Here is a 6,962-nt window from a genome sequence, read left to right as displayed (position 1 = left end):
AATCCCACCACATTTGCCGTTTTCTGCAGGAATTAATTTTTAATGTTTTTCGTTTGGTGACTTTTACACAGCATATTTTACTTTGGGCCCTGGTGGGCTTGGGGGAGTTGGGGGGTGGGATGCTTTTACATCTTTTTGTTTGTTTTTTTGCGTTTTAGTCCACTGGGATGGTGAAACTAGGTCAGTGGGTTTCCACTTTCTGGTTTCCCAGTGCTGTATTATGCACCTGCATTTGCATTTAGTGCGGAAAGGTAAACATTTTAAATGTATTTTAATTGAAAATAAAAGGAACCATCGCTTTAATCCCATTCATTTCATACAGTGGGTGGTATTACACTCAAATTTAAATTTCAAACAAAATACACTGAGAGTTTCTCACGGATGGCTTGGGGAGGAAGGGTTGTTTCTTTCTTTAATGGAAGTAACATTTTCCTTGTTAATAAGGGAGGATGCATTCCAGATCGCCTCCAAAGCCTACTCCAGAGAACAGCAACCATGCTACGTTGTGTTCCTCCATTTTACATAAAGCTGTTCATGAATATGTTTTTTTAATTAGAACTGCTTTTTACAAAAAAATGAGTTTATGGATAAAATAGTTAGCTGAAACCCAAGTATTTCAATTCTGATATGCCATCACGCTGTCTCAGAGGAGCTGTACTTCAGTTGCTTAATGTCCTTATTCTCATAGATGGAATGGATCTCCCCTGCCATATTTCATACTCTGTGATGCATCAGACCATGAAATTCCCATAACATATCATCTCCCCTCCCTGAAACAGAGGCTCGTGGAACAGCATGGGCGATGTGTTCAGTTCGAATGAGCCTAGGAGGCGCTCCCCGTACAGTTCCCATGCAGCGCTTGTGCAGCATTCGCTATCTGAATTGGTATTTGGCCAAAATGTCCTGATTTCAAAAACTGTAATTTCAGTGAAAATTCTTTCATTTTTTATTTTTTGCCGACAGTTTGAAACGGGGAAGGGAAGGGGAGCGGAAGGAAAGGAGAAGGAAGGAAGGAAGGAAAGCAAGCTGTGCAAATTCTGAAAGGGTCGTTGCAGGGCACGCAAGACTGCCGTACTTCAGCAGTGAAGCTCTTCAGCGTCGCCCGTTGTTCTTTGTGCTTCCATGTGATCCCCCAATAGCCTTTCAATATGTCTTTATGCACCTGACAAACGTGGCACCGAGACAGCTGGCATACTCATAAAACATACCTTTCAGTTTTGGCAGCTGTCATTTGAGAGCGAGGATCTTCAGAAAGTGGATCCAATGCATTTTATAACACGTATGTGCCAATGCGTCTCTCTGAGATCAGTGAACCAGCCTAGCTGCGGCTTCGTGCAGAATCCCCATAGGCCCCTTGCAACTAATGGCACAGCTCCTCATTTGGGGTAGTAACCATCGTCAAAGCACAATAGTGAAGAGCTGGAGTCTCTTTTCACTTCATTTATCCTCCAGAATTGGTATCTCTTGTTCAGTTTTGTGGCCCGTTACATAGCGGGGCGGTTGAAATGTCTTAATACCCTCCTGATATCAATGACAAACTGTTGCTCCAACGTTTCAGGCAGTATGGGCAGAGGCTATACGTGAAAAACATGCAAGGGAAACAGCAGCTCTTCTTTAGGAAGGTCAGTGAAGTGCACGGCACCAGTAGAGAGTCCAATGCATTTCCAGCAGAAAATCCCGTGAATCATCCCTAACCTTTAGGTCAAATCTTTCTGCGTAGGATTTACCTTCTGCCTCACCCAGCAAAGAAGCCGCAGGGAGCTGTGGAGAAGGGGAACGTCTTCCTTGTACACCAAAAGCATGGTTGCAATGAGATGTTTTCTACCAGTCTTCAATCATTTTTTTTCTTTCGAAAGGGGGGAAAAAAAAGAGTATATTCTACTTTAGAACAGAATTGTTTCTTTCTACATTACCTTCTCTTTGGGCTTTCTCTCACATGTTTATCTTTTTTGTTCCTTGCTATATTCACTCAAGAATACAGACCAAGTGAAAACAATTTTAATGCATTTTCTGGGAAAAATAAAAGTACTACAGGAAAACCATTTTCGATAAAAGCTTTTTATTAAATGAAGATTGTTAATGACAACAAAGGCAGGCAGTTGGCAGTAGTAAATTAACTGTATATTCTGACAGTACTCTACGGATAATAGTGGTGAACGTACATAGGACTGCATTAGTTGTACAGTTCAAAGGAGGAAGAAAGCAGGAGGGAAGCTAAAGCTGGGGAAAACATGGAAAATACTGTTTTTGTGACAAAAAGACAGAGATTCTAGTCTCTTTGTATTGGGATTGAGCAATCTTGAGCAAACTTGAAATCGGTAAGGGTATTCAAATTGTAAACTTCTGAGCAACCCAAAACTTTCCAGAAAAGGCTTAATTTTTTAAAAAATACTGGGTTTTACTCTGACCAAATGCCATTGGCTCCAGGGTCTTATTGGTCCATTTGTCTGAGTGGAAGACCAGGTCTTTCACTGCCAAGTTGTGTCAGTTTAGAATAGGAAAGTTTGGAAAGAAAAGGAGACCAGGAAAGTTTGACTAAAATCAGCATAATTTAGTGTTGCTTCACTGTGAAGACGTGTGTCTGCTTCTGTCATACGTGTTACTTCATCCTCTTTCTGGGACTGGTTTTACAGGCCATGTTAAGGCTGGGCTGTCCAAAGTTAGATTGTTCCCAGGCTTAGTTTAAAGTGAATTATGGCCCGATGTGGATCATCACGCAAGCACCCTAAAACTCGAACATAAGTTGAACTCTGACATACACTTACTTAGATACCAGAAATTAAGAGTGGAAAATTATTACCTATTAATACCGTCTTCCTTAGGCCTGTCTTAGAAAAATATCAAATGCTGTAACAGTCCTCGGAGAAATTGCATAGAGGATATGAATAAAGGAATTAAAAGCACATACACACAGAGAGAGAGAGCTGCAGCCCTACCTATAGCTAGTTAGCTTGGGGGGAAAAGGGCAAATCCTGAAGGAGCTGCTCATTGCAGTGCAGCGTGTGTCAACTGATACCATCAATGAAAGATCCTCAGAAACAGCAATTCCTTATGTTTTCCTGTGTCTTTTATTACCTCACTCATTTTGTTTTCACCAGTCAATGAACACGTAGCTTTTGAAAACACTTTTTCAGTGGCCAGAAAACAATGCTCAGACCGTAACTTTTGGCTGCAGCTGTGGAGTGCTCCAGACAACCCACACGGGGAAAATCGGGCATTTTTGCGGCCACGGGCCTGTGCTGGCCATGTACCACATGGGCGCCTGGCGCATTTTTGCTGCAGCTGCCCACTGCCCCAAGAAGGCAAGGTATTAAGCATTGATTTCCACAGCTCATGGCCCATAACCTTTTTCTCCTGGCGATGCTGCGGGGGATAGGAGAACAGAAAAGCAGTTACATCCAGCCTGGTCTCACTGGAAGGTTTCCTTAGCCGGAATGACCTTTCCACGGCTAATTGCTCCAATTCATCATGTCCTAATAAGGCATGTTTGCACATGAGTCACCTCGCTCAGGTCTGCCATGCCCTTTGGGGAAGCGAGGCGTTGGGCAGGGAGAAGGGTGGGAGCTGTAGTCCCCCCCCCCGTCGGTGCTACCTCCCTGGTGCAGCCTGTGTGCTAGAGGCCGAGCAGTAGGCTGGTTTCCCTCCCCTTCTGTCCCCACCCCATCACACCACCTCACAAATTCATCAGCCTCTGGAAACTTGATGGAAGAAGGTTGCTGTCTCACAGAACAAGCTCGGTGGGCGTGTTTCACTTTGCCGTGCCTGTTTAAAGCATTTTGAAGTTCCTACTCATCTGATATCCAGCTCTTTTACATAAGGTGTGAGCTTTTCAGGGATGTTTGCAATCATCCTGACTTCCCTGTCATTGAAGTCAGGGAGAATATGAGGGGCCGCTTTCCTAAGTAAGCCCCCCACCTTCTGAAAGTACACGAAAAAGAAATATTCTGAGCCTGGTAGAGACCTTTGCATTGCCCCCGCTGCATATATTCAGTGAGATCTGCAGTACGGAGTAGCTGTTTGGTTCCTCTTCACCCTCCTTACGTGGGCTGATTTGAGATGCAGCCACGCTAGTAAAATGAACCTGACAGAAAAGCCTCTAATTTAATTCAGAAGCAGAATGCAGATTTTTTGCAATTAAACCATAGACACGCGTTTAATACAGCGCGCAGTAGTTGCTGGGAAGAGTAGGAAAAAAACATGATAAGTAATGCACCTAACAAACCGACAGGAGGAAAGTATGAATACAGCACTCGGCAGCAACTTAGCCATTCGTCAAAATGCAGTCGAGGCCTCCAAGTTATGTCGTCACCCGCGCAAAGAGCAAAGCACGCGTTCCTCCCTCCAGATAACATCTATTTCAGAGTGAAGACAAATCTCCTGGGAACGTGAAGCCCCCCATGGCGGGGGGGGCACGGTGACTCTCTAACAGCAGCAGCCTGAAAGGGCAGCCACCCCCAGACAGCCCCCATGAAAGTCAGGGAGATGCCGCCATCGCCTCAACTGCAGCATCCAGACACTTGATGACAGTGTCAGACACTGTAGAGCGGTGGGTCGCGCTCACGGCCACCATAAAGAAGGGAGGCAGCTATTGCTCTCCTGACTGTATTTGGTTTTCCTTCTTTTACTCCTGACCTGTTTGGGACGTCAATGGGACTGAACCCATCCACGTCACAAACATTTCCTGACTTTCCTCTTTTTGCTCTCACACTGCCTTGCTGACAAAAATGAGGGGTTTGGCTCAGCAGAATTGTCAATACACATCTTTCCTCCTTTCCACCAGTGGTGTAACTTGCCTGTAGCCTGAATATCCGTGCCCATTGTCAAAGCTCTCCCATCCAGCCAACGAGGCACCGCAAGACACTCAAAAACCCCAGCCCTGGCTCTGTTCAGCTAGACTTACCAGTCTGCTTCCTTCTGCTTAGGAAAATTCTGTCGGCATTTCTCCAAGTCTTGCAAGTTGCCTTGAGGATACGCCATCGGTTGAGGCTGCATGACTGATCAATTCCTCCCTCTCCTCCCATCCTCCATTTTCCAGCTTAATCTTTTCAGCTGATGGATAAAACAACAAAAAAAAACCCAACAATTTTTAAAATTCCCATGGCAATAAATAGATAGATAGATTACAGGCAATTACCAGAAACTGCGATTGATCAAGGCTGGTTTAGAAGTATACTTGCTTTCTGCAATCAAGCTTACATTACAATTTGCCCTGCATTCAGCATCTATTTCAATTAAAATGAGAGGGGAGGAAATGCCACTTATTTTAAATAAAAAGCTTTCAAGCTATCCTTGCAGGCAGCTTTGAGGATCTGGGACAGATCAAAGCTGCTTTGAGAACTCATCCATTCTGCTTCAAATATGCTAGTGCATTGTCCACAGAAAAAATTAAAGCAGTGTAAGATATCAAAGCAGCAAGTACATTTTGGGTTTCCAAGCAGTGGTCTTAAAACTCTCCTCTGAAGAAAGGCCGAGAGAGTTGGGGTTGTTCAGCCGAGAGAAGAGAAGGCTTCAGGGAGACCTTATTGCAGCCTATCAGTACTTAAAGGGGGCTTATAAAAAAGATGGCGGCAAACTTTTGAGCAGGGCCTGTTGCGACAGGACAAGGGGGAATGGCTTTAAACTAAAGGAGGGTAGATTTAGACGAGATATGAGGAAGAAATTTTTTACGCTGAGGGTGGTGAAACACTGGCACAGGTTGCCCAGAGAGGTGGTGGATGCCCCATCCCTGGAAACATCCAAGGTCAGGTTGGACGGGGCTCTGAGCAACCTGATCGAGTTGAAGATGTCCCTGCCCACGGCAGGGGGGTTGGACTAGATGACCTTTAGAGGTCCCTTCCAACCCAAACTATTCTATGATTCTATGATTCTATGAAAACTGGTGAAGTCTGCCAGAATAGTAAGAGAACGGGAGTGACGGCAATCCCCACCATCACAGAGAGCTACACATTGGCAATTGCAGACACCACAACAGAAATTGCTGCTTAAATTAATCAAGCTCTGTCTTAATGATAGTGAGGACATCTGTATGGGTCAAAAGTCTTGGTCAATACCAGCCTCTCAAAACTGATTGAAATCGCTCAATTACAAATAAGTTAGGAATTGAGGTTTACCCCAAACCTAATCCCTTTGCTGATTAAGACTTCATTCTAACTTCCAGACTAAAGCCATTCATGAGAAACATACCCTTTTCATCCTTGTTTTGGCATTGTCCTTTGAATAATGTGTGTCTTTTTTGCCATTCGATGCCTGCTCCTTACGTAAGGGCCGATAGCAATCACATCTCCTTTCAGCTTTTTGCCAAGTTTAGCGAACCAGACTTTTAGGCACTCCATTTGTGTGATAGCTCGTCTTTCTTCTGAACATCCAGGTCTGCTTTTCTCCCTCCCTGTGAGTGCGTCTTCCTTGAATAAAGGTATTCACAATAACCTAAAAGACGTCTCACCAAGGTGCTGCACTGTTCCAGTCACTCTCATCTCTGCTGTCGCTCTGCTCTGTCTTCTCAATATTACTTTCTCCTGTCTTTCTGCTTTCTTGGGTTTGTGCTTCCTCCTACCCCTTCTCATTCCCACTTGTACCGCTTTTGGTTCCGCTTCTTTTCTTCACTGCTGCTTTTCTCATCGAAGGCCAAAATAAGTGAGAAAAGCGTCGGGTCCCCCTTTCCAAACCTGTTGATTTAACGTGCTGAAGAACAAGTGGTCTGTGGGGAACAGGATTTATTGGGCTGTTGGCTTGAATGGAGCCATCTAGTTCAGCCTGTCGAGTCTCTGAGCACAATTCCTTACTGCACAGCTCCACTGCTGCTCTTCCTCTCTCTAAATGTACTTTGAAGGGCTTTTATATCAGTGTGTGAGGAGTATGGGTAAGACCTCGTTTAGGGGATGGGAGAAGCAGACTTCACTATCTACCAGAGGTGGTTTCTTGCCCTTAAAATGTGTTTTTCAAGGCAACTGGTCCTGATGCTG

Source organism: Pygoscelis adeliae, unplaced genomic scaffold (assembly GCF_000699105.1).
Source record: "Pygoscelis adeliae isolate BGI_AS28 unplaced genomic scaffold, ASM69910v1 Scaffold92, whole genome shotgun sequence".
NCBI lineage: Eukaryota > Metazoa > Chordata > Aves > Sphenisciformes > Spheniscidae > Pygoscelis > Pygoscelis adeliae.
The sequence above is the reverse complement of the archived record's forward strand: the minus strand, read 5'-3'. Positions refer to the sequence as shown.